Below are 27,263 nucleotides of genomic sequence, written 5' to 3'. Positions count from 1 at the left end.
CTGTGTACCCAGGCCGATCTGGAATGGGAGACTGTGTACCCAGGCGGTGCTGGAATGGGTGACTGTGTATCCAGGACGTGCTGGAAAGGGAGACTGTGTACCCAGGACGTGCTGGAACGGGAGACTGTGTACCCAGACCGTGCTGGAACGGGAGACTGTGTACCCAGGTTGTGCTGGAACTGGAGACGCTGTACCCAGGCCGTGCTGGAACGGGTGACTGTGTACCCAGGCCGTGCTGGAACGGGAGACTGTGTACCCAGGCTGTGCTGGAATGGGAGACTGTGTACCCAGGCCGTGCTGGAACGGGAGACTGTGTATCCAGACCGTGCTGGAACGGGTGACTGTATACCCAGGCCGTGCTGGAACAGGAGACTGTGTACCCAGACACAGCTGGAACGGGTGACTGTGTACCCAGGCTGTGCTGGAACAGGAGACTGTGTACCCAGACCATGCTGGATTGGGAGACTGTGTATCCAGGTCGTGCTGGAATGGGAGACTGTGTATCCAGGCCGTGCTGGAACGGGTGACTGTGTACCCAGACCGTGCTGGAACGGGTGACTGTGTATCCAGACCGTGCTGGAACAGGAGACTGTGTACCCAGGCCGTACTGGAACGGGAGACTGTGTACCCAGGCCGTGCTGGAATGGGAGACTGTGTACCCAGATCGTGTTTGATGTGGAGACTGTGTACCCAGACCGTGTTGGATGTGGAGACTGTGTTCCCAGGCCGTGCTGGAACGGGAGACTGTGTACAGAGGACGTGCTGGAACGAGAGACTGTGTACCCAGACCGTGCTGGAACGGGAGACTGTGTACACAGACCGTGCTGGAACGGGAGACTGTGTACCCAGACCGTGCTGGAATGGGTGACTGTGTACCCAGGCTGTGATGGAGTGGGAGACTGTGTATCCAGACCGTGCTGGAATGGGAGACTGTGTACCCAGGTTATGCTGGAACGGGTGACTGTGTACCCAGGCCGTGCTGGTACAGGTGACTGTGTACACAGGCCGTGCTGGAACGGGAGACTGTGGAACCAGACCGTGCTGGAACGGGTGACTGTGTACCCAGACCGTGCTGGAACGGGTGACTGTGTACCCAGACCGTGCTGGATCAGGAGACTGTGTACCCAGGTTGTGCTGGAACGGGTGACTGTGTAACCATACCGTGCTGGAACGGGTGACTGTGTACCCAGACAGTGCTGGAACGGGTGACTGTGTACGCAGACCGTGCTGGATCAGGAGACTGTGTACCCAAGCCGTGCTGGAACGGGAGACAGTGTACCCAGGCCATGCTGGAACGGGTGACTGTGTACCCAGGCCGTGCTGGAACGGGTGACTGTGTATCCAGACCGTGCTGGAACGGGTGACTGTGTACCCAGACCGTGCTGGAATGGGAGACTGTGTACCCAAGCCGTGCTGGAATGGGAGACTGTGTATCCAGACCGTGCTGGAACGGGTGACTGTGTTCCCAGACCGTGCTGGAACGGGTGACTGTGTACCCAAGCCGTGCTGGAACGGGAGACTGTGTATCCAGGCCGTGCTGGAATGGGAGACTGTGTACCCAGGCGGTGCTGGAATGGGTGACTGTGTACCCAGGACGTGCTGGAAAGGGAGACTGTGTACCCAGGACGTGCTGGATCGGGAGACTGTGTACCCAGACCGTGCTGGAACGGGAGACTGTGTACCCAGGTTGTGCTGGAACGGGAGACTCTGTACCCAGGCCGTGCTGGAACGGGTGACTGTCTACCCAGGCTGTGCTGGAACGGGAGACTGTGTACCCAGGCCGTGCTGGAATGGGAGACTGTGTACCCAGGCCGTGCTGGAACGGGTGACTGTGTACCCAGGCTGTGCTGGAACAGGAGACTGTGTACGCAGACCATGCTGGAATGGGAGACTGTGTATCCAGGCCGTGCTGGAATGGGAGACTGTGTATCCAGACCGTGCTGGAATGGGAGACTGTGTACCCAGGTTATGCTGGAACGGGTGACTGTGTACCCAGGCCGTGCTGGTACAGGTGACTGTGTACACAGGCCGTGCTGGAACGGGAGACTGTGGAACCAGACCGTGCTGGAACGGGTGACTGTGTACCCAGACCGTGCTGGAACGGGTGACTGTGTACCCAGACCGTGCTGGATCAGGAGACTGTGTACCCAGGTTGTGCTGGAACGGGTGACTGTGTAACCATACCGTGCTGGAACGGGTGACTGTGTACCCAGACAGTGCTGGAACGGGTGACTGTGTACGCAGACCGTGCTGGATCAGGAGACTGTGTACCCAAGCCGTGCTGGAACGGGAGACAGTGTACCCAGGCCATGCTGGAACGGGTGACTGTGTACCCAGGCCGTGCTGGAACGGGTGACTGTGTATCCAGACCGTGCTGGAACGGGTGACTGTGTACCCAGACCGTGCTGGAATGGGAGACTGTGTACCCAAGCCGTGCTGGAATGGGAGACTGTGTATCCAGACCGTGCTGGAACGGGTGACTGTGTTCCCAGACCGTGCTGGAACGGGTGACTGTGTACCCAAGCCGTGCTGGAACGGGAGACTGTGTATCCAGGCCGTGCTGGAATGGGAGACTGTGTACCCAGGCGGTGCTGGAATGGGTGACTGTGTACCCAGGACGTGCTGGAAAGGGAGACTGTGTACCCAGGACGTGCTGGATCGGGAGACTGTGTACCCAGACCGTGCTGGAACGGGAGACTGTGTACCCAGGTTGTGCTGGAACGGGAGACTCTGTACCCAGGCCGTGCTGGAACGGGTGACTGTCTACCCAGGCTGTGCTGGAACGGGAGACTGTGTACCCAGGCCGTGCTGGAATGGGAGACTGTGTACCCAGGCCGTGCTGGAACGGGTGACTGTGTACCCAGGCTGTGCTGGAACAGGAGACTGTGTACGCAGACCATGCTGGAATGGGAGACTGTGTATCCAGGCCGTGCTGGAATGGGAGACTGTGTATCCAGACCGTGCTGGAATGGGAGACTGTGTATCCAGGCCGTGCTGGAATGTGAGACTGTGTATCCAGGCCGTGCTGGAACGGGTGACTGTGTACCCAGACCGTGCTGGAACGGGTGACTGTGTATCCAGACCGTGCTGGAACAGGAGACTGTGTACCCAGACCATGCTGGAACGGGTGACTGTGTACCCAGACCGTGCTGGAACGGGTGACTGTGTACCCAGACCGTGCTGGAATGGGAGACTGTGTAACCAGACCATGCTGGAACGGGTGACTGTGTACCCAGACCGTGCTGGAACGGGTGACTGTGCATCCAGACCGTGCTGGAACAGGAGACTGTGTACCCAGAACAGGCTGGAACGGGTGACTGTGTACCCAGACCGTGCTGGAACGGGTGACTGTGTTCCCAGACCGTGCTGGAATGGGAGACTGTGTACCCAGGCCGTGCTGGAACAGGAGACTGTGTACCCAGGCCGTGCTGGAACGGGTGACAGTGTACCCAGACGTGCTGGAACGGGAGACTGTGTATCCAGACCGTGCTGGAATGGGAGACTGTGTATCCAGACCGTGCTGGAATGGGAGACTGTGTACCCAGGCCGTGCAGGAACGGGTGACTGTGTACCCAGACCGTGCTGGAATGGGAGACTGTGTATCCAGACGGTGCTGGAATGGGAGACTGTGTACCCAGACCGTGCTGGAATTGGAGACTGTGTACCCAGGCCGTGCTGGAATGGGATACTGTGTACCCAGGCCGTGCTGGAATGGGAGACTGTGTACCCAGGCCGAACTGGAACGGGTGACTGTGTACCCAGGCCGTGCTGGAACGGGAGACTGTGTACCCAGGCCGTGCTGGATCTGGGGACTGTGTACCCAGGCCGTGCTGGAACGGGTGACTGTGTACCCAGACCGTGCTGGAACGGGTGACAGTGTACCCAGGCCGTGCTGGAACGGGTGACTGTGTACCCAGACCGTGCTGGAATGGGAGACTGTGTACCCAGGCCGTGCTGGAATGGGAGACTGTGTACCCAGGCCGTGCTGGAACGGGTGACTGTGTATCCAGACCGTGCTGGAACGGGAGACTGTGTACCCAGACCGTGCTGGAATGGGTGACAGTGTACCCAGGCCGTGTTGGAACGGGAGACTGTGTACCCAGACCGTACTGGAACGGGAGACTGTGTACCCAGGTTGTGCTGGAATGGGTGACTGTGTACCCAGGCCGTGCTGGAACGGGAGACTGTGTACCCAGACCGTGCTGGAACGGGAGACTGTGTACCCAGGTTGTACTGGAACGGGTGACTGTGTATCCAGATCGTGCTGGAACGGGTGACAGTGTACCCAGACCGTGCTGGAATGGGTGACTGTGTACCCAGGCCGTGCTGGATCTGGAGACTGTGTACCCAGGCCGTGCTGGAACGGGAGACTGTGTACCCAGACACAGCTGGAACGGGTGACTGTGTACCCAGACCGTGCTGGAATGGGAGACTGTGTAACCAGACCATGCTGGAACGGGTGACTGTGTACCCAGACCGTGCTGGAACGGGTGACTGTGTATCCAGACCGTGCTGGAACAGGAGACTGTGTACCCAGAACAGGCTGGAACGGGTGACTGTGTACCCAGACCGTGCTGGAACGGGTGACTGTGTTCCCAGACCGTGCTGGAATGGGAGACTGTGTACCCAGGCCGTGCTGGAACAGGAGACTGTGTACCCAGGCCGTGCTGGAACGGGTGACAGTGTACCCAGACGTGCTGGAACGGGAGACTGTGTATCCAGACCGTGCTGGAATGGGAGACTGTGTATCCAGACCGTGCTGGAATGGGAGACTGTGTACCCAGGCCGTGCAGGAACGGGTGACTGTGTACCCAGACCGTGCTGGAATGGGAGACTGTGTATCCAGACGGTGCTGGAATGGGAGACTGTGTACCCAGACCGTGCTGGAATGGGAGACTGTGTACCCAGGCCGTGCTGGAATGGGATACTGTGTACCCAGGCCGTGCTGGAATGGGAGACTGTGTACCCAGGCCGTGCTGGAACGGGTGACTGTGTACCCAGGCCGTGCTGGAACGGGAGACTGTGTACCCAGGCCGTGCTGGATCTGGGGACTGTGTACCCAGGCCGTGCTGGAACGGGTGACTGTGCACCCAGACCGTGCTGGAACGGGTGACAGTGTACCCAGGCCGTGCTGGAACGGGTGACTGTGTATCCAGACCGTGCTGGAACGGGTGACTGTGTACCCAGGCCGTGCTGGAACAGGAGACTGTGTACCCAGACCGTGCTGGAACGGGTGACTGTGTACCCAGACCGTGCTGGAACGGGTGACTGTGTACCCAGACCGTGCTGGATCAGGAGACTGTGTACCCAAGCCGTGCTGGAACGGGAGACTGTGTACCCAGGGCATGCTGGAACGGGTGACTGTGTATCCAGACCGTGCTGGAACTAGTGACTGTGTACCCAGACCGTGCTGGAACGGGTGACTGTGTACCCAAGCCGTGCAGGAACGGGAGACTGTGTATCCAGACCGTGCTGGAATGGGAGACTGTGTACCCAGGCCGTGCTGGAATGGGAGACTGTGTACCCAGGCCGTGCTGGAATGGGTGACAGTGTACCCAGGACGTGCTGGAACGGGAGACTGTGTACAGAGGACGTGCTGGAACGGGAGACTGTGTACCCAGACCGTGCTGGAACGGGAGACTGTGTACACAGACCGTGCTGGAACGGGAGACTGTGTACCCAGGCCGTGCTGGAGTGGGAGACTGTGTATCCAGACCGTGCTGGAATGGGAGACTGTGTACCCAGGATGTGCTGGAATGGGAGACTGTGTACCCAGGTTGTGCTGGAACCGGTGACTGTATATCCAGACCGTGCTGGAAAAGGTGACTGTGTACCCAGGCCGTACTGGAACGGGAGACTGTGTACCCAGGCCGTGCTGGAATGGGTGACTGTGTACCCAGGACGTGCTGAAACGGGAGACTGTGTACAGAGGACGTGCTGGAACGGGAGACTGTGTACCCAGACCGTGCTGGAACGGGAGACTGTGTACACAGACCGTGCTGGAACGGGAGACTGTGTACCCAGGCCGTGCTGGAGTGGGAGACTGTGTATCCAGACCGTGCTGGAATGGGAGACTGTGTACCCAGGTTGTGCTGGAACGGGTGACTGTGTACCCAGGTTGTGCTGGAACGGGTGACTGTGTACCCAGGCCGTGCTGGAACAGGTGACCGTGTACCCAGGCCGTGCTGGAACGGGAGACTGTGTACCCAGACCGTGCTGGAACGGGTGACTGTGTACCCAGGCCGTGCTGGAATGGGAGACTGTGTACCCAGACTGTGCTGGATGTGGAGACTGTGTACCCAGGCCGTGCTGGAACGGGAGAATGTGCACCCAGGCCGTGCTGGAATGGAGACTGTGTACCGAGGCCGTGCTGGAACAGGAGACTGTGTACCCAGACCGTGCTGGAACGGGTGACTGTGTACCCAGGCCGTGCTGGAACGGGTGACTGTGTACACAGACCGTGCTGGAACAGGAGACTGTGTACCCAGACCAGGCTGGAACGGGTGACTGTGTACCCAGACCGTGCTGGAATGGGAGACTGTGTACCCAGGCCGTGCTGGAACAGGAGACTGTGTACCCAGGCCATGCTGGAACGGGTGACTGTGTACCCAGGCCGTGCTGGAACGGGTGACTGTGTATCCAGACCGTGCTGGAACGGGTGACTGTGTACCCAGACCGTGCTGGAATGGGAGACTGTGTACCCAAGCCGTGCTGGAATGGGAGACTGTGTATCCAGACCGTGCTGGAACGGGTGACTGTGTTCCCAGACCGTGCTGGAACGGGTGACTGTGTACCCAAGCCGTGCTGGAACGGGAGACTGTGTATCCAGGCCGTGCTGGAATGGGAGACTGTGTACCCAGGCGGTGCTGGAATGGGTGACTGTGTACCCAGGACGTGCTGGAAAGGGAGACTGTGTACCCAGGACGTGCTGGATCGGGAGACTGTGTACCCAGACCGTGCTGGAACGGGAGACTGTGTACCCAGGTTGTGCTGGAACGGGAGACTCTGTACCCAGGCCGTGCTGGAACGGGTGACTGTCTACCCAGGCTGTGCTGGAACGGGAGACTGTGTACCCAGGCCGTGCTGGAATGGGAGACTGTGTACCCAGGCCGTGCTGGAACGGGTGACTGTGTACCCAGGCTGTGCTGGAACAGGAGACTGTGTACGCAGACCATGCTGGAATGGGAGACTGTGTATCCAGGCCGTGCTGGAATGGGAGACTGTGTATCCAGACCGTGCTGGAATGGGAGACTGTGTACCCAGACCGTGCCGGAACGGGAGACTGTGTATCCAGACCGTGCTGGAATGGGTGACTGTGTACCCAGGCCGTGCTGGAACAGGAGACTGTGTACCCAGACACAGCTGGAACGGGTGACTGTGTACCCAGGCTGTGCTGGAACAGGAGACTGTGTACCCAGACCATGCTGGAATGGGAGACTGTGTATCCAGGCCGTGCTGGAATGTGAGACTGTGTATCCAGGCCGTGCTGGAACGGGTGACTGTGTACCCAGACCGTGCTGGAACGGGTGACTGTGTATCCAGACCGTGCTGGAACAGGAGACTGTGTACCCAGACCATGCTGGAACGGGTGACTGTGTACCCAGACCGTGCTGGAACGGGTGACTGTGTACCCAGACCGTGCTGGAATGGGAGACTGTGTAACCAGACCATGCTGGAACGGGTGACTGTGTACCCAGACCGTGCTGGAACGGGTGACTGTGCATCCAGACCGTGCTGGAACAGGAGACTGTGTACCCAGAACAGGCTGGAACGGGTGACTGTGTACCCAGACCGTGCTGGAACGGGTGACTGTGTTCCCAGACCGTGTTGGAATGGGAGACTGTGTACCCAGGCCGTGCTGGAACAGGAGACTGTGTACCCAGGCCGTGCTGGAACGGGTGACAGTGTACCCAGACGTGCTGGAACGGGAGACTGTGTATCCAGACCGTGCTGGAATGGGAGACTGTGTATCCAGACCGTGCTGGAATGGGAGACTGTGTACCCAGGCCGTGCAGGAACGGGTGACTGTGTACCCAGACCGTGCTGGAATGGGAGACTGTGTATCCAGACGGTGCTGGAATGGGAGACTGTGTACCCAGACCGTGCTGGAATTGGAGACTGTGTACCCAGGCCGTGCTGGAATGGGATACTGTGTACCCAGGCCGTGCTGGAATGGGAGACTGTGTACCCAGGCCGAACTGGAACGGGTGACTGTGTACCCAGGCCGTGCTGGAACGGGAGACTGTGTACCCAGGCCGTGCTGGATCTGGGGACTGTGTACCCAGGCCGTGCTGGAACGGGTGACTGTGTACCCAGACCGTGCTGGAACGGGTGACAGTGTACCCAGGCCGTGCTGGAACGGGTGACTGTGTACCCAGACCGTGCTGGAATGGGAGACTGTGTACCCAGGCCGTGCTGGAATGGGAGACTGTGTACCCAGGCCGTGCTGGAACGGGTGACTGTGTATCCAGACCGTGCTGGAACGGGAGACTGTGTACCCAGACCGTGCTGGAATGGGTGACAGTGTACCCAGGCCGTGTTGGAACGGGAGACTGTGTACCCAGACCGTACTGGAACGGGAGACTGTGTACCCAGGTTGTGCTGGAATGGGTGACTGTGTACCCAGGCCGTGCTGGAACGGGAGACTGTGTACCCAGACCGTGCTGGAACGGGAGACTGTGTACCCAGGTTGTACTGGAACGGGTGACTGTGTATCCAGATCGTGCTGGAACGGGTGACAGTGTACCCAGACCGTGCTGGAATGGGTGACTGTGTACCCAGGCCGTGCTGGATCTGGAGACTGTGTACCCAGGCCGTGCTGGAACGGGAGACTGTGTACCCAGACACAGCTGGAACGGGTGACTGTGTACCCAGGCTGTGCTGGAACAGGAGACTGTGTACCCAGACCATGCTGGAATGGGAGACTGTGTATCCAGGCCGTGCTGGAATGTGAGACTGTGTATCCAGGCCGTGCTGGAACGGGTGACTGTGTACCCAGACCGTGCTGGAACGGGAGACTGTGTATCCAGACCGTGCTGGAACAGGAGACTGTGTACCCAGACCATGCTGGAACGGGTGACTGTGTACCCAGACCGTGCTGGAACGGGTGACTGTGTACCCAGACCGTGCTGGAATGGGAGACTGTGTAACCAGACCATGCTGGAACGGGTGACTGTGTACCCAGACCGTGCTGGAACGGGTGACTGTGTATCCAGACCGTGCTGGAACAGGAGACTGTGTACCCAGAACAGGCTGGAACGGGTGACTGTGTACCCAGACCGTGCTGGAACGGGTGACTGTGTTCCCAGACCGTGCTGGAATGGGAGACTGTGTACCCAGGCCGTGCTGGAACAGGAGACTGTGTACCCAGGCCGTGCTGGAACGGGTGACAGTGTACCCAGACGTGCTGGAACGGGAGACTGTGTATCCAGACCGTGCTGGAATGGGAGACTGTGTATCCAGACCGTGCTGGAATGGGAGACTGTGTACCCAGGCCGTGCAGGAACGGGTGACTGTGTACCCAGACCGTGCTGGAATGGGAGACTGTGTATCCAGACGGTGCTGGAATGGGAGACTGTGTACCCAGACCGTGCTGGAATGGGAGACTGTGTACCCAGGCCGTGCTGGAATGGGATACTGTGTACCCAGGCCGTGCTGGAATGGGAGACTGTGTACCCAGGCCGTGCTGGAACGGGTGACTGTGTACCCAGGCCGTGCTGGAACGGGAGACTGTGTACCCAGGCCGTGCTGGATCTGGGGACTGTGTACCCAGGCCGTGCTGGAACGGGTGACTGTGCACCCAGACCGTGCTGGAACGGGTGACAGTGTACCCAGGCCGTGCTGGAACGGGTGACTGTGTATCCAGACCGTGCTGGAACGGGTGACTGTGTACCCAGGCCGTGCTGGAACAGGAGACTGTGTACCCAGACCGTGCTGGAACGGGTGACTGTGTACCCAGACCGTGCTGGAACGGGTGACTGTGTACCCAGACCGTGCTGGATCAGGAGACTGTGTACCCAAGCCGTGCTGGAACGGGAGACTGTGTACCCAGGGCATGCTGGAACGGGTGACTGTGTATCCAGACCGTGCTGGAACTAGTGACTGTGTACCCAGACCGTGCTGGAACGGGTGACTGTGTACCCAAGCCGTGCAGGAACGGGAGACTGTGTATCCAGACCGTGCTGGAATGGGAGACTGTGTACCCAGGCCGTGCTGGAATGGGAGACTGTGTACCCAGGCCGTGCTGGAATGGGTGACAGTGTACCCAGGACGTGCTGGAACGGGAGACTGTGTACAGAGGACGTGCTGGAACGGGAGACTGTGTACCCAGACCGTGCTGGAACGGGAGACTGTGTACACAGACCGTGCTGGAACGGGAGACTGTGTACCCAGGCCGTGCTGGAGTGGGAGACTGTGTATCCAGACCGTGCTGGAATGGGAGACTGTGTACCCAGGATGTGCTGGAATGGGAGACTGTGTACCCAGGTTGTGCTGGAACCGGTGACTGTATATCCAGACCGTGCTGGAAAAGGTGACTGTGTACCCAGGCCGTACTGGAACGGGAGACTGTGTACCCAGGCCGTGCTGGAATGGGTGACTGTGTACCCAGGACGTGCTGAAACGGGAGACTGTGTACAGAGGACGTGCTGGAACGGGAGACTGTGTACCCAGACCGTGCTGGAACGGGAGACTGTGTACACAGACCGTGCTGGAACGGGAGACTGTGTACCCAGGCCGTGCTGGAGTGGGAGACTGTGTATCCAGACCGTGCTGGAATGGGAGACTGTGTACCCAGGTTGTGCTGGAACGGGTGACTGTGTACCCAGGTTGTGCTGGAACGGGTGACTGTGTACCCAGGCCGTGCTGGAAAAGGTGACCGTGTACCCAGGCCGTGCTGGAACGGGAGACTGTGTACCCAGACCGTGCTGGAACGGGTGACTGTGTACCCAGGCCGTGCTGGAATGGGAGACTGTGTACCCAGACTGTGCTGGATGTGGAGACTGTGTACCCAGGCCGTGCTGGAACGGGAGAATGTGCACCCAGGCCGTGCTGGAATGGAGACTGTGTACCGAGGCCGTGCTGGAACAGGAGACTGTGTACCCAGACCGTGCTGGAACGGGTGACTGTGTACCCAGGCCGTGCTGGAACGGGTGACTGTGTACACAGACCGTGCTGGAACAGGAGACTGTGTACCCAGACCAGGCTGGAACGGGTGACTGTGTACCCAGACCGTGCTGGAATGGGAGACTGTGTACCCAGGCCGTGCTGGAACAGGAGACTGTGTACCCAGGCCGTGCTGGAACGGGTGACAGTGTACCCAGACCGTGCTGGAACGGGAGACTGTGTACCCAGGCCGTGCTGGAACGGGAGACTGTGTACCCAGGCCGTGCTGGATCTGGAGACTGTGTACCCAGGCCGTGCTGCAACGGGTGACTGTGTACCCAGACCGTGCTGGAACGGGTGACAGTGTAACCAGGCCGTGCTGGAACGGGTGACTGTGTACCCAGGCCGTACTGGAACGGGAGACTGTGTACCCAGGCCGTGCTGGAATGGGAGACTGTGTACCCAGACCGTGTTTGATGTTGAGACTGTGTACCCAGACCGTGTTGGATGTGGAGACTGTGTACCCAGGCCGTGCTGGAACGGGAGACTGTGTACCCAGGCCGTGCTGGAATGGGTGACTGTGTACCCAGGACGTGCTGGAACGGGAGACTGTGTACAGAGGACGTGCTGGAAAGGGAGACTGTGTACCCAGACCGTGCTGGAACGGGAGACTGTGTACACAGACCGTGCTGGGACGGGAGACTGTGTACCCAGACCGTGCTGGAATGGGAGACTGTGTACCCATGCCGTGCTGGAGTGGGAGACTGTGTATCCAGACCGTGCTGGAATGGGAGACTGTGTACCCAGGTTGTGCTGGAACGGGTGACTGTGTACCCAGGTTGTGCTGGAACGGGTGACTGTGTACCCAGGCCGTGCTGGAACAGGTGACCGTGTACCCAGGCCGTGCTGGAACGGGAGACTGTGTACCCAGACCGTGCTGGAACGGGTGACTGTGTACCCAGGCCGTGCTGGAATGGGAGACTGTGTACCCAGACTGTGCTGGATGTGGAGACTGTGTACCCAGGCCGTACTGGAACGGGAGAATGTGCACCCAGGCCGTGCTGGAATGGAGACTGTGTACCCAGGCCGTGCTGGAACAGGAGACTGTGTACCCAGACCGTGCTGGAACGGGTGACTGTGTACCCAGGCCGTGCTGGAACGGGTGACTGTGTACCCAGACAGTGCAGGAACGGGAGACTGTGTAACCAGACCGTGCTGGAATGGGTGACTGTGTACCCAGACCGTGCTGGAACGGGTGACTGTGTACCCAGACCGTGCTGGATCAGGAGACTGTGTACCCAAGCCGTGCTGGAACGGGAGACAGTGTACCCAGGCCATGCTGGAACGGGTGACTGTGTACCCAGGCCGTGCTGGAACGGGTGACTGTGTATCCAGACCGTGCTGGAACGGGTGACTGTGTACCCAGACCGTGCTGGAATGGGAGACTGTGTACCGAAGCCGTGCTGGAATGGGAGACTGTGTATCCAGACCGTGCTGGAACGGGTGACTGTTCCCAGACCGTGCTGGAACGGGTGACTGTGTACCCAAGCCGTGCTGGAAGGGGAGACTGTGTATCCAGACCGTGCTGGAATGGGAGACTGTGTACCCAGGCCGTGCTGGAATGGGAGACTGTGTACCCAGGCGGTGCCGGAATGGGTGACTGTGTACCCAGGACGTGCTGGAAAGGGAGACTGTGTACCCAGGACGTGCTGGAACGGGAGACTGTGTACCCAGACCGTGCTGGAACGGGAGACTGTGTACCCAGGTTGTGCTGGAACGGGAGACTCTGTACCCAGGCCGTGCTGGAACGGGTGACTGTGTACCCAGGCCGTGCTGGAACGGGAGACTGTGTACCCAGACCGTGCTGGAACGGGTGACTGTGTACCCAGGCCGTGCTGGAATGGGAGACTGTGTACCCAGACTGTGCTGGATGTGGAGACTGTGTACCCAGGCCGTGCTGGAACGGGAGAATGTGCACCCAGGCCGTGCTGGAATGGAGACTGTGTACCGAGGCCGTGCTGGAACAGGAGACTGTGTACCCGGACCGTGCTGGAACGGGTGACTGTGTACCCAGGCCGTGCTGGAACGGGTGACTGTGTACACAGACCGTGCTGGAATGGGAGACTGTGTACCCAGACAGTGCTGGATGTGGAGACTGTGTACCCAGGCCGTGCTGGAACGGGAGAATGTGCACCCAGGCCGTGCTGGAATGGAGACTGTGTACCGAGGCCGTGCTGGAACAGGAGACTGTGTACCCAGACCGTGCTGGAACGGGTGACTGTGTACCCAGGCCGTGCTGGAACGGGTGACTGTGTACACAGACCGTGCTGGAACAGGAGACTGTGTACCCAGACCAGGCTGGAACGGGTGACTGTGTACCCAGACCGTGCTGGAATGGGAGACTGTGTACCCAGGCCGTGCTGGAACAGGAGACTGTGTACCCAGGCCGTGCTGGAACGGGTGACAGTGTACCCAGACCGTGCTGGAACGGGAGACTGTGTACCCAGGCCGTGCTGGAACGGGAGACTGTGTACCCAGGCCGTGCTGGATCTGGAGACTGTGTACCCAGGCCGTGCTGCAACGGGTGACTGTGTACCCAGACCGTGCTGGAACGGGTGACAGTGTAACCAGGCCGTGCTGGAACGGGTGACTGTGTACCCAGGCCGTACTGGAACGGGAGACTGTGTACCCAGGCCGTGCTGGAATGGGAGACTGTGTACCCAGACCGTGTTTGATGTTGAGACTGTGTACCCAGACCGTGTTGGATGTGGAGACTGTGTACCCAGGCCGTGCTGGAACGGGAGACTGTGTACCCAGGCCGTGCTGGAATGGGTGACTGTGTACCCAGGACGTGCTGGAACGGGAGACTGTGTACAGAGGACGTGCTGGAAAGGGAGACTGTGTACCCAGACCGTGCTGGAACGGGAGACTGTGTACACAGACCGTGCTGGGACGGGAGACTGTGTACCCAGACCGTGCTGGAATGGGAGACTGTGTACCCAGGCCGTGCTGGAGTGGGAGACTGTGTATCCAGACCGTGCTGGAATGGGAGACTGTGTACCCAGGTTGTGCTGGAACGGGTGACTGTGTACCCAGGTTGTGCTGGAACGGGTGACTGTGTACCCAGGCCGTGCTGGAACAGGTGACCGTGTACCCAGGCCGTGCTGGAACGGGAGACTGTGTACCCAGACCGTGCTGGAACGGGTGACTGTGTACCCAGGCCGTGCTGGAATGGGAGACTGTGTACCCAGACTGTGCTGGATGTGGAGACTGTGTACCCAGACCATGCTGGAATGGGAGACTGTGTATCCAGGCCGTGCTGGAATGGGAGACTGTGTATCCAGACCGTGCTGGAATGCTGGACTGTGTACCCAGACCGTGCTGGAATGGGAGACTGTGTACCGAAGCCGTGCTGGAATGGGAGACTGTGTATCCAGACCGTGCTGGAACGGGTGACTGTGTTCCCAGACCGTGCTGGAACGGGTGACTGTGTACCCAAGCCGTGCTGGAAGGGGAGACTGTGTATCCAGACCGTGCTGGAATGGGAGACTGTGTACCCAGGCCGTGCTGGAATGGGAGACTGTGTACCCAGGCGGTGCCGGAATGGGTGACTGTGTACCCAGGACGTGCTGGAAAGGGAGACTGTGTACCCAGGACGTGCTGGAACGGGAGACTGTGTACCCAGACCGTGCTGGAACGGGAGACTGTGTACCCAGGTTGTGCTGGAACGGGAGACTCTGTACCCAGGCCGTGCTGGAACGGGTGACTGTGTACCCAGGCCGTGCTGGAACGGGAGACTGTGTACCCAGGCAGTGCTGGAATGGGAGACTGTGTACCCAGGCCGTGCTGGAATGCTAGACTGTGTACCCAGACCGTGCTGGAACGGGAGACTGTGTACCCAGGACGTGCTGGAACGGGAGACTGTGAACCCAGGACGTGCTGGAACGGGTGACTGTGTACCCAGGCCGTGCTGGAACAGGAGACTGTGTACCCAGACACTGCTGGAACGGGTGACTGTGTACCCAGGCTGTGCTGGAACAGGAGACTGTGTACCCAGACCATGCTGGAATGGGAGACTGTGTATCCAGGCCGTGCTGGAATGGGAGACTGTGTATCCAGACCGTGCTGGAATGCTAGACTGTGTACGCAGACCGTGCTGGATCGGGAGACTGTGTATCCAGACCGTGCTTGAACGGGTGACTGTGTATCCAGACCGTGCTGGAACAGGAGACTATGTACCCAGACCAGGCTGGAACGGGTGACTGTGTACCCAGACCGTGCTGGAACGGGTGACTGTGTACCCAGGGGGTGCTGGAACGGGAGACTGTGTACCCAGGCCGTGCTGGAACGGGTGACAGTGTACCCAGGCCGTGCTGGAATGAGATACTGTGTACCCAGGCCGTGCTGGAATGGGAGACTGTGTACCCAGGCCGTGCTGGAACGGGTGACTGTGTACCCAGGCCGTGCTGGAACGGGAGACTGTGTACCCAGGCCGTGCTGGATCTGGAGACTGTGTAGCCAGGCCGTGCTGGAACGGGTGACTGTGTACCCAGACCGTGCTGGAACGGGTGACAGTGTACCCAGGCCGTGCTGGAACGGGTGACTGTGTATCCAGACCGTGCTGGAACGGGAGAATGTGCACCCAGACCGTGCTGGAATGGGTGACTGTGTACCCAGGCCGTGCTGGAACGGGAGACTGTGTACCCAGACCGTACTGGAACGGGAGACTGTCTACCCAGGTTGTGCTGGAACGGGTGACTGTGTACCCAGGCCGTGCTGGAACGGGAGACTGTGTACCCAGACCGTGCTGGAATGGGAGACTGTGTACCCAGGTTGTGCTGGAACGGGTGACTGTGTACCCAGGTTGTGCTGGAACGGCTGACTGTGTACCCAGGCCGTGCTGGAACGGGAGACTGTGTACCCAGACCGTGCTGGAACGGGTGACTGTGTACCCAGGCCGTGCTGGAATGGGAGACTGTGTACCCAGACTGTGCTGGATGTGGAGACTGTGTACCCAGGCCGTGCTGGAACGGGAGAATGTGCACCCAGGCCGTGCTGGAATGGAGACTGTGTACCCAGGCCGTGCTGGAACAGGAGACTGTGTACCCAGACCGTGCTGGAACGGGTGACTGTGTACCCAGGCCGTGCTGGAACGGGTGACTGTGTACCCAGACAGTGCAGGAACGGGAGACTGTGTAACCAGACCGTGCTGGAATGGGTGACTGTGTACCCAGACCGTGCTGGAACGGGTGACTGTGTACCCAGACCGTGCTGGATCAGGAGACTCTGTACCCAAGCCGTGCTGGAACGGGAGACAGTGTACCCAGGCCATGCTGGAACGGGTGACTGTGTACCCAGGCCGTGCTGGAACGGGTGACTGTGTATCCAGACCGTGCTGGAACGGGTGACTGTGTACCCAGACCGTGCTGGAATGGGAGACTGTGTACCCAAGCCGTGCTGGAATGGGAGAATGTGTATCCAGACCGTGCTGGAACGGGTGACTGTGTTCCCAGACCGTGCTGGAACGGGTGACTGTGTACCCAAGCCGTGCTGGAACGGGAGACTGTGTATCCAGACCGTGCTGGAATGGGAGACTGTGTACCCAGGCCGTGCTGGAATGGGAGACTGTGTACCCAGGCGGGGCCGGAATGGGTGACTGTGTACCCAGGACGTGCTGGAAAGGGAGACTCTGTACCCAGGCCGTGCTGGAACGGGTGACTGTGTACCCAGGCCGTGCTGGAACGGGAGACTGTGTACCCAGGCAGTGCTGGAATGGGAGACTGTGTACCCAGGCCGTGCTGGAATGCTAGACTGTGTACCCAGACCGTGCTGGAACGGGAGACTGTGTACCCAGGACGTGCTGGAACGGGAGACTGTGAACCCAGGACGTGCTGGAACGGGTGACTGTGTACCCAGGCCGTGCTGGAACAGGAGACTGTGTACCCAGGCAATGCTGGAACGGGTGACTGTGTACCCAGGCTGTGCTGGAACAGGAGACTGTGTACCCAGACCATGCTGGAATGGGAGACTGTGTATCCAGGCCGTGCTGGAATGGGAGACTGTGTATCCAGACCGTGCTGGAATGCTAGACTGTGTACGCAGACCGTGCTGGATCGGGAGACTGTGTATCCAGACCGTGCTTGAACAGGAGACTATGTATCCAGACCAGGCTGGAACGGGTGACTGTGTACCCAGACCGTGCTGGAACGGGTGACTGTGTACCCAGGGGGTGCTGGAACGGGAGACTGTGTACCCAGGCCGTGCTGGAACGGGTGACAGTGTACCCAGGCCGTGCTGGAATGAGATACTGTGTACCCAGGCCGTGCTGGAATGGGAGACTGTGTACCCAGGCCGTGCTGGAACGGGTGACTGTGTACCCAGGCCGTGCTGGAACGGGAGACTGTGTACCCAGGCCGTGCTGGATCTGGAGACTGTGTAGCCAGGCCGTGCTGGAACGGGTGACTGTGTACCCAGACCGTGCTGGAACGGGTGACAGTGTACCCAGGCCGTGCTGGAACGGGTGACTGTGTACCCAGACCGTGCTGGAACGGGAGAATGTGTACCCAGACCGTGCTGGAATGGGTGACTGTGTACCCAGGCCGTGCTGGAACGGGAGACTGTGTACCCAGACCGTACTGGAACGGGAGACTGTCTACCCAGGTTGTGCTGGAACGGGTGACTGTGTACCCAGGCCGTGCTGGAACGGGAGACTGTGTACCCAGACCGTGCTGGAATGGGAGACTGTGTACCCAGGTTGTGCTGGAACGGGTGACTGTGTACCCAGGTTGTGCTGGAACGGGTGACTGTGTACCCAGGCCGTGCTGGAACGGGAGACTGTGTACCCAGACCGTGCTGGAACGGGTGACTGTGTACCCAGGCCGTGCTGGAATGGGAGACTGTGTACCCAGACTGTGCTGGATGTGGAGACTGTGTACCCAGGCCGTGCTGGAACGGGAGAATGTGCACCCAGGCCGTGCTGGAATGGAGACTGTGTACCCAGGCCGTGCTGGAACAGGAGACTGTGTACCCAGACCGTGCTGGAACGGGTGACTGTGTACCCAGGCCGTGCTGGAACGGGTGACTGTGTACCCAGACAGTGCAGGAACGGGAGACTGTGTAACCAGTCCGTGCTGGAATGGGTGACTGTGTACCCAGACCGTGCTGGAACGGGTGACTGTGTACCCAGACCGTGCTGGATCAGGAGACTCTGTACCCAAGCCGTGCTGGAACGGGAGACCGTGTACCCAGGCCATGCTGGAACGGGTGACTGTGTACCCAGGCCGTGCTGGAACGGGTGACTGTGTATCCAGACCGTGCTGGAACGGGTGACTGTGTACCCAGACCGTGCTGGAATGGGTGACTGTGTACCCAAGCCGTGCTGGAATGGGAGACTGTGTACCCAGACTGTGCTGGATGTGGAGACTGTGTACCCAGGCCGTGCTGGAACGGGAGAATGTGCACCCAGGCCGTGCTGGAATGGAGACTGTGTACCCAGGCCGTGCTGGAACAGGTGACTCTGTACCCAGACCGTGCTGGAACGGGTGACTGTGTACCCAGGCCGTGCTGGAACGGGTGACTGTGTACCCAGACAGTGCAGGAACGGGAGACTGTGTAACCAGACCGTGCTGGAATGGGTGACTGTGTACCCAGACCGTGCTGGAACGGGTGACTGTGTACCCAGACCGTGCTGGATCAGGAGACTCTGTACCCAAGCCGTGCTGGAACGGGAGACAGTGTACCCAGGCCATGCTGGAACGGGTGACTGTGTACCCAGGCCGTGCTGGAACGGGTGACTGTGTATCCAGACCGTGCTGGAACGGGTGACTGTGTACCCAGACCGTGCTGGAATGGGAGACTGTGTACCCAAGCCGTGCTGGAATGGGAGAATGTGTATCCAGACCGTGCTGGAACGGGTGACTGTGTTCCCAGACCGTGCTGGAACGGGTGACTGTGTACCCAAGCCGTGCTGGAACGGGAGACTGTGTATCCAGACCGTGCTGGAATGGGAGACTGTGTACCCAGGCCGTGCTGGAATGGGAGACTGTGTACCCAGGCGGGGCCGGAATGGGTGACTGTGTACCCAGGACGTGCTGGAAAGGGAGACTCTGTACCCAGGCCGTGCTGGAACGGGTGACTGTGTACCCAGGCCGTGCTGGAACGGGAGACTGTGTACCCAGGCAGTGCTGGAATGGGAGACTGTGTACCCAGGCCGTGCTGGAATGCTAGACTGTGTACCCAGACCGTGCTGGAACGGGAGACTGTGTACACAGGACGTGCTGGAACGGGAGACTGTGAACCCAGGACGTGCTGGAACGGGTGACTGTGTACCCAGGCCGTGCTGGAACAGGAGACTGTGTACCCAGACACTGCTGGAACGGGTGACTGTGTACCCAGGCTGTGCTGGAACAGGAGACTGTGTACCCAGACCATGCTGGAATGGGAGACTGTGTATCTAGGCCGTGCTGGAATGGGAGACTGTGTATCCAGACCGTGCTGGAATGCTAGACTGTGTACGCAGACCGTGCTGGATCGGGAGACTGTGTATCCAGACCGTGCTGGAACAGGAGACTATGTATCCAGACCAGGCTGGAACGGGTGACTGTGTACCCAGACCGTGCTGGAACGGGTGACTGTGTACCCAGGGGGTGCTGGAACGGGAGACTGTGTACCCAGGCCGTGCTGGAACGGGTGACAGTGTACCCAGGCCGTGCTGGAATGAGATACTGTGTACCCAGGCCGTGCTGGAATGGGAGACTGTGTACCCAGGCCGTGCTGGAACGGGTGACTGTGTACCCAGGCCGTGCTGGAACGGGAGACTGTGTACCCAGGCCGTGCTGGATCTGGAGACTGTGTAGCCAGGCCGTGCTGGAACGGGTGACTGTGTACCCAGACCGTGCTGGAACGGGTGACAGTGTACCCAGGCCGTGCTGGAACGGGTGACTGTGTATCCAGACCGTGCTGGAACGGGAGAATGTGTACCCAGACCGTGCTGGAATGGGTGACTGTGTACCCAGGCCGTGCTGGAACGGGAGACTGTGTACCCAGACCGTACTGGAACGGGAGACTGTCTACCCAGGTTGTGCTGGAACGGGTGACTGTGTACCCAGGCCGTGCTGGAACGGGAGACTGTGTACCCAGACCGTGCTGGAATGGGAGACTGTGTACCCAGGTTGTGCTGGAACGGGTGACTGTGTACCCAGGTTGTGCTGGAACGGGTGACTGTGTACCCAGGCCGTGCTGGAACGGGAGACTGTGTACCCAGACCGTGCTGGAACGGGTGACTGTGTACCCAGGCCGTGCTGGAATGGGAGACTGTGTACCCAGACTGTGCTGGATGTGGAGACTGTGTACCCAGGCCGTGCTGGAACGGGAGAATGTGCACCCAGGCCGTGCTGGAATGGAGACTGTGTACCCAGGCCGTGCTGGAACAGGAGACTGTGTACCCAGACCGTGCTGGAACGGGTGACTGTGTACCCAGGCCGTGCTGGAACGGGTGACTGTGTACCCAGACAGTGCAGGAACGGGAGACTGTGTAACCAGACCGTGCTGGAATGGGTGACTGTGTACCCAGACCGTGCTGGATCAGGAGACTGTGTACCCAAGCCGTGCTGGAACGGGAGACTGTGTACGCAGGGCATGCTGGAACGGGTGACTGTGTATCCAGACCGTGCTGGAACTGGTGACTGTGTACCCAGGCCGTGCTGGAATGGGAGACTGTGCACCCAGGCAGTGCTGGAACGGGAGACTGTGTACCCAGACCGTGCTGGAACGGGAGACTGTGTACCCAGGACGTGCTGGAACGGGAGACTGTGAACCCAGGACGTGCTGGAACGGGTGACTGTGTACCCAGGCCGTGCTGGAACAGGAGACTGTGTACCCAGGCAATGCTGGAACGGGTGACTGTGTACCCAGGCTGTGCTGGAACAGGAGACTGTGTACCCAGACCATGCTGGAATGGGAGACTGTGTATCCAGGCCGTGCTGGAATGGGAGACTGTGTATCCAGACCGTGCTGGAATGCTAGACTGTGTACGCAGACCGTGCTGGATCGGGAGACTGTGTATCCAGACCGTGCTTGAACGGGTGACTGTGTATCCAGACCGTGCTGGAACAGGAGACTATGTATCCAGACCAGGCTGGAACGGGTGACTGTGTACCCAGACCGTGCTGGAACGGGTGACTGTGTACCCAGGGGGTGCTGGAACGGGAGACTGTGTACCCAGGCCGTGCTGGAACGGGTGACAGTGTACCCAGGCCGTGCTGGAATGAGATACTGTGTACCCAGGCCGTGCTGGAATGGGAGACTGTGTACCCAGGCCGTGCTGGAACGGGTGACTGTGTACCCAGGCCGTGCTGGAACGGTAGACTGTGTACCCAGGCCGTGCTGGATCTGGAGACTGTGTAGCCAGGCCGTGCTGGAACGGGTGACTGTGTACCCAGACCGTGCTGGAACGGGTGACAGTGTACCCAGGCCGTGCTGGAACGGGTGACTGTGTATCCAGACCGTGCTGGAACGGGAGAATGTGTACCCAGACCGTGCTGGAATGGGTGACTGTGTACCCAGGCCGTGCTGGAACGGGAGACTGTGTACCCAGACCGTACTGGAACGGGAGACTGTCTACCCAGGTTGTGCTGGAACGGGTGACTGTGTACCCAGGCCGTGCTGGAACGGGAGACTGTGTACCCAGACCGTGCTGGAATGGGAGACTGTGTACCCAGGTTGTGCTGGAACGGGTGACTGTGTACCCAGGTTGTGCTGGAACGGGTGACTGTGTACCCAGGCCGTGCTGGAACGGGAGACTGTGTACCCAGACCGTGCTGGAACGGGTGACTGTGTACCCAGGCCGTGCTGGAATGGGAGACTGTGTACCCAGACTGTGCTGGATGTGGAGACTGTGTACCCAGGCCGTGCTGGAACGGGAGAATGTGCACCCAGGCCGTGCTGGAATGGAGACTGTGTACCCAGGCCGTGCTGGAACAGGAGACTGTGTACCCAGACCGTGCTGGAACGGGTGACTGTGTACCCAGGCCGTGCTGGAACGGGTGACTGTGTACCCAGACAGTGCAGGAACGGGAGACTGTGTAACCAGTCCGTGCTGGAATGGGTGACTGTGTACCCAGACCGTGCTGGAACGGGTGACTGTGTACCCAGACCGTGCTGGATCAGGAGACTCTGTACCCAAGCCGTGCTGGAACGGGAGACAGTGTACCCAGGCCATGCTGGAACGGGTGACTGTGTACCCAGGCCGTGCTGGAACGGGTGACTGTGTATCCAGACCGTGCTGGAACGGGTGACTGTGTACCCAGACCGTGCTGGAATGGGTGACTGTGTACCCAAGCCGTGCTGGAATGGGAGACTGTGTACCCAGACTGTGCTGGATGTGGAGACTGTGTACCCAGGCCGTGCTGGAACGGGAGAATGTGCACCCAGGCCGTGCTGGAATGGAGACTGTGTACCCAGGCCGTGCTGGAACAGGAGACTCTGTACCCAGACCGTGCTGGAACGGGTGACTGTGTACCCAGGCCGTGCTGGAACGGGTGACTGTGTACCCAGACAGTGCAGGAACGGGAGACTGTGTAACCAGACCGTGCTGGAATGGGTGACTGTGTACCCAGACCGTGCTGGAACGGGTGACTGTGTACCCAGACCGTGCTGGATCAGGAGACTCTGTACCCAAGCCGTGCTGGAACGGGAGACAGTGTACCCAGGCCATGCTGGAACGGGTGACTGTGTACCCAGGCCGTGCTGGAACGGGTGACTGTGTATCCAGACCGTGCTGGAACGGGTGACTGTGTACCCAGACCGTGCTGGAATGGGAGACTGTGTACCCAAGCCGTGCTGGAATGGGAGAATGTGTATCCAGACCGTGCTGGAACGGGTGACTGTGTTCCCAGACCGTGCTGGAACGGGTGACTGTGTACCCAAGCCGTGCTGGAACGGGAGACTGTGTATCCAGACCGTGCTGGAATGGGAGACTGTGTACCCAGGCCGTGCTGGAATGGGAGACTGTGTACCCAGGCGGGGCCGGAATGGGTGACTGTGTACCCAGGACGTGCTGGAAAGGGAGACTCTGTACCCAGGCCGTGCTGGAACGGGTGACTGTGTACCCAGGCCGTGCTGGAACGGGAGACTGTGTACCCAGGCAGTGCTGGAATGGGAGACTGTGTACCCAGGCCGTGCTGGAATGCTAGACTGTGTACCCAGACCGTGCTGGAACGGGAGACTGTGTACACAGGACGTGCTGGAACGGGAGACTGTGAACCCAGGACGTGCTGGAACGGGTGACTGTGTACCCAGGCCGTGCTGGAACAGGAGACTGTGTACCCAGACACTGCTGGAACGGGTGACTGTGTACCCAGGCTGTGCTGGAACAGGAGACTGTGTACCCAGACCATGCTGGAATGGGAGACTGTGTATCTAGGCCGTGCTGGAATGGGAGACTGTGTATCCAGACCGTGCTGGAATGCTAGACTGTGTACGCAGACCGTGCTGGATCGGGAGACTGTGTATCCAGACCGTGCTGGAACAGGAGACTATGTATCCAGACCAGGCTGGAACGGGTGACTGTGTACCCAGACCGTGCTGGAACGGGTGACTGTGTACCCAGGGGGTGCTGGAACGGGAGACTGTGTACCCAGGCCGTGCTGGAACGGGTGACAGTGTACCCAGGCCGTGCTGGAATGAGATACTGTGTACCCAGGCCGTGCTGGAATGGGAGACTGTGTACCCAGGCCGTGCTGGAACGGGTGACTGTGTACCCAGGCCGTGCTGGAACGGGAGACTGTGTACCCAGGCCGTGCTGGATCTGGAGACTGTGTAGCCAGGCCGTGCTGGAACGGGTGACTGTGTACCCAGACCGTGCTGGAACGGGTGACAGTGTACCCAGGCCGTGCTGGAACGGGTGACTGTGTATCCAGACCGTGCTGGAACGGGAGAATGTGTACCCAGACCGTGCTGGAATGGGTGACTGTGTACCCAGGCCGTGCTGGAACGGGAGACTGTGTACCCAGACCGTACTGGAACGGGAGACTGTCTACCCAGGTTGTGCTGGAACGGGTGACTGTGTACCCAGGCCGTGCTGGAACGGGAGACTGTGTACCCAGACAGTGCTGGAATGGGAGACTGTGTACCCAGGTTGTGCTGGAACGGGTGACTGTGTACCCAGGTTGTGCTGGAACGGGTGACTGTGTACCCAGGCCGTGCTGGAACGGGAGACTGTGTACCCAGACCGTGCTGGAACGGGTGACTGTGTACCCAGGCCGTGCTGGAATGGGAGACTGTGTACCCAGACTGTGCTGGATGTGGAGACTGTGTACCCAGGCCGTGCTGGAACGGGAGAATGTGCACCCAGGCCGTGCTGGAATGGAGACTGTGTACCCAGGCCGTGCTGGAACAGGAGACTGTGTACCCAGACCGTGCTGGAACGGGTGACTGTGTACCCAGGCCGTGCTGGAACGGGTGACTGTGTACCCAGACAGTGCAGGAACGGGAGACTGTGTAACCAGGACGTGCTGGAACGGGAGACTGTGTACCCAGACCGTGCTGGAACGGGAGACTGTGTACCCAGGTTGTGCTGGAACGGGAGACTGTGTACCCAGGTTGTGCTGGAACGGGTGACTGTGTATCCAGACCGTGCTGGAACAGGTGACTGTGTACCCAGGACGTGCTGGAACGGAAGACTGTGTACCCAGGACGTGCTGGAACGGGAGACTGTGTACCCAGACCGTGCTGGAACGGGAGACTGTGTACCCAGGCCGTGCTGGAACAGGAGACTGTGTACCCAGGCCGTGCGTGAACGGGTGACTGTGTACCCAGACAGTGCTGGAACGGGAGACTGTGTACTCAGACCGTGCTGGAACGGGTGACTGTGTACCCAGACCGTGCTGGAACGGGTGACTGTGTACCCAGACCGTGCTGGATCAGGAGACTGTGTACCCAAGCCGTGCTGGAACGGGAGACTGTGTACCCAGGGCATGCTGGAACGGGTGACTGTGTATCCAGACCGTGCTGGAACTGGTGACTGTGTACCCAGGCCGTGCTGGAATGGGAGACTGTGCACCCAGGCAGTGCTGGAACGGGAGACTGTGTACCCAGACCGTGCTGGAACGGGAGACTGTGTACCCAGACCGTGTTGGAACGGGAGACTGTGTACCCAGGCCGTGCTGGAACGGGAGACTGTGTATCCAGACCGTGCTGGAACGGGTGACTGTGTACCCAGACCGTGCTGGAACGGGTGACAGTGTACCCAGGCCGTGCTGGAACGGGTGACTGTGTATCTAGACCGTGCTGGAACGGGAGAATGTGTACCCAGACCGTGCTGGAATGGGTGACTGTGTACCCAGGCCGTGCTGGAACGGGAGACTGTGTACCCAGACCGTACTGGAACGGGAGACTGTGTACCCAGGTTGTGCTGGAACGGGTGACTGTGTACCCAGGCCGTGCTGGAACGGGAGACTGTGTACCCAGACCGTGCTGGAACGGGAGACTGTGTACCCAGGTTGTGCTGGAACGGGTGACTGTGTATCCAGATCGTGCTGGAACGGGTGACAGTGTACCCAGACCGTGCTGGAATGGGTGACTGTGTACCCAGGCCGTGCTGGATCTGGAGACTGTGTACCCAGGCCGTGCTGGAACGGGTGACAGTGCACCCAGGCCGTGCTGGAATGGGTGACTGTGTACCCAGGCCGTGCTGGAATGGGAGACTGTGTACCCAGGCAGTGCTGGAACGGGAGACTGTACACCCAGGCCGTGCTGGAACAGGAGACTGTGCACCCAGGCCGTGCTGGAACAGGAGACTGTGTACCCAGGCCATGCTGGAATGGGAGACTGTGTACCCAGACCGTGCTGGAACGGGAGACTGTGTACCCAGACCGTGCTGGAACGGGAGACTGTGTATCCAGGCCGTGCTGGAACGGGAGACTGTGTACCCAGTCCGTGCTGGAATGGGAGACTGTGTACCCAGGCCGTGCTGGAACGGGAGACTGTTTGACCCAGGCCGTGCTGGAACGGGTGACTGTGTACCCAGGCCGTGCTGGAACGGGAGACTGTGCACCCAGGCCGTGCTGGAACAGGAGACTGAGTACCCAGGCCGTGCTGGAATGGGAGACTGTGTACCCAGGCAGTGCTGGAATGGGAGACTGTGTACCCAGGCCGTGCTGGAACAGGAGACTGTGTACCCAGGCCGTGCTGGAACAGGTGACTGAGTACCCAAGCCGTGCTGGAACGGGAGACTGTGTATCCAGACCGTGCTGGAATGGGAGACTGTGTACCCAGGCCATGCTGGAATGGGAGACTGTGTACCCAGGCCGTGCTGGAATGGGTGACTGTGTACCCAGGACGTGCTGGAACGGGAGACTGTGTACCCAGGACGTGCTGGAACGGGAGACTGTGTACCCAGACCGTGCTGGAACGGGAGACTGTGTACCCAGGTTGTGCTGGAACGGGAGACTGTGTACCCAGGTTGTGCTGGAACGGGTGACTGTGTATCCAGACCGTGCTGGAACAGGTGACTGTGTACCCAGGCCGTGCTGGAATGGGAGACTGTGTACCCAGACCGTGCTGGAACGGGTGACTGTGTACCCAGGCCGTGCTGGAACGGGAGACTGTTTACCCAGGCCATGCTGGAACGGGTGACTGTGTATCCAGACCGTGCTGGAACGTGTGACTGTGTACCCAGGCCGTGCTGGAACGGGAGAATGTGCACCCAGGCCGTGCTGGAATGGAGACTGTGTACCCAGGCCGTGCTGGAACAGGAGACTGTGTACCCAGGCCGTGCTTGAACGGGTGACTGTGTACCCAGACAGTACTGGAACGGGAGACTGTGTACCCAGACCGTGCTGGAACGGGTGACTGTGTACCCAGACCGTGCTGGAACGTGTGACTGTGTACCCAGACCGTGCTGGATCAGGAGACTGTGTACCCAAGCCGTGCTGGAACGGGAGACTGTGTACCCAGGCCATGCTGGAACGGGTGACTGTGTATCCAGACCGTGCTGGAACTGGTGACTGTGTACCCAGACCGTGCTGGAACGGGTGACGGCGTACCCAAGCCGTGCAGGAACGGGAGACTGTGTATCCAGACCGTGCTGGAATGGGAGACTGTGTACCCAGGCCGTGCTGGAATGGGAGACTGTGTACCCAGGCCGTGCTGGAATGGGTGAC

Source organism: Hypanus sabinus, unplaced genomic scaffold, assembly GCF_030144855.1.
Source record: "Hypanus sabinus isolate sHypSab1 unplaced genomic scaffold, sHypSab1.hap1 H_5, whole genome shotgun sequence".
NCBI classification, from domain to species: domain Eukaryota; kingdom Metazoa; phylum Chordata; class Chondrichthyes; order Myliobatiformes; family Dasyatidae; genus Hypanus; species Hypanus sabinus.
This window is presented reverse-complemented; position numbering follows the sequence as displayed.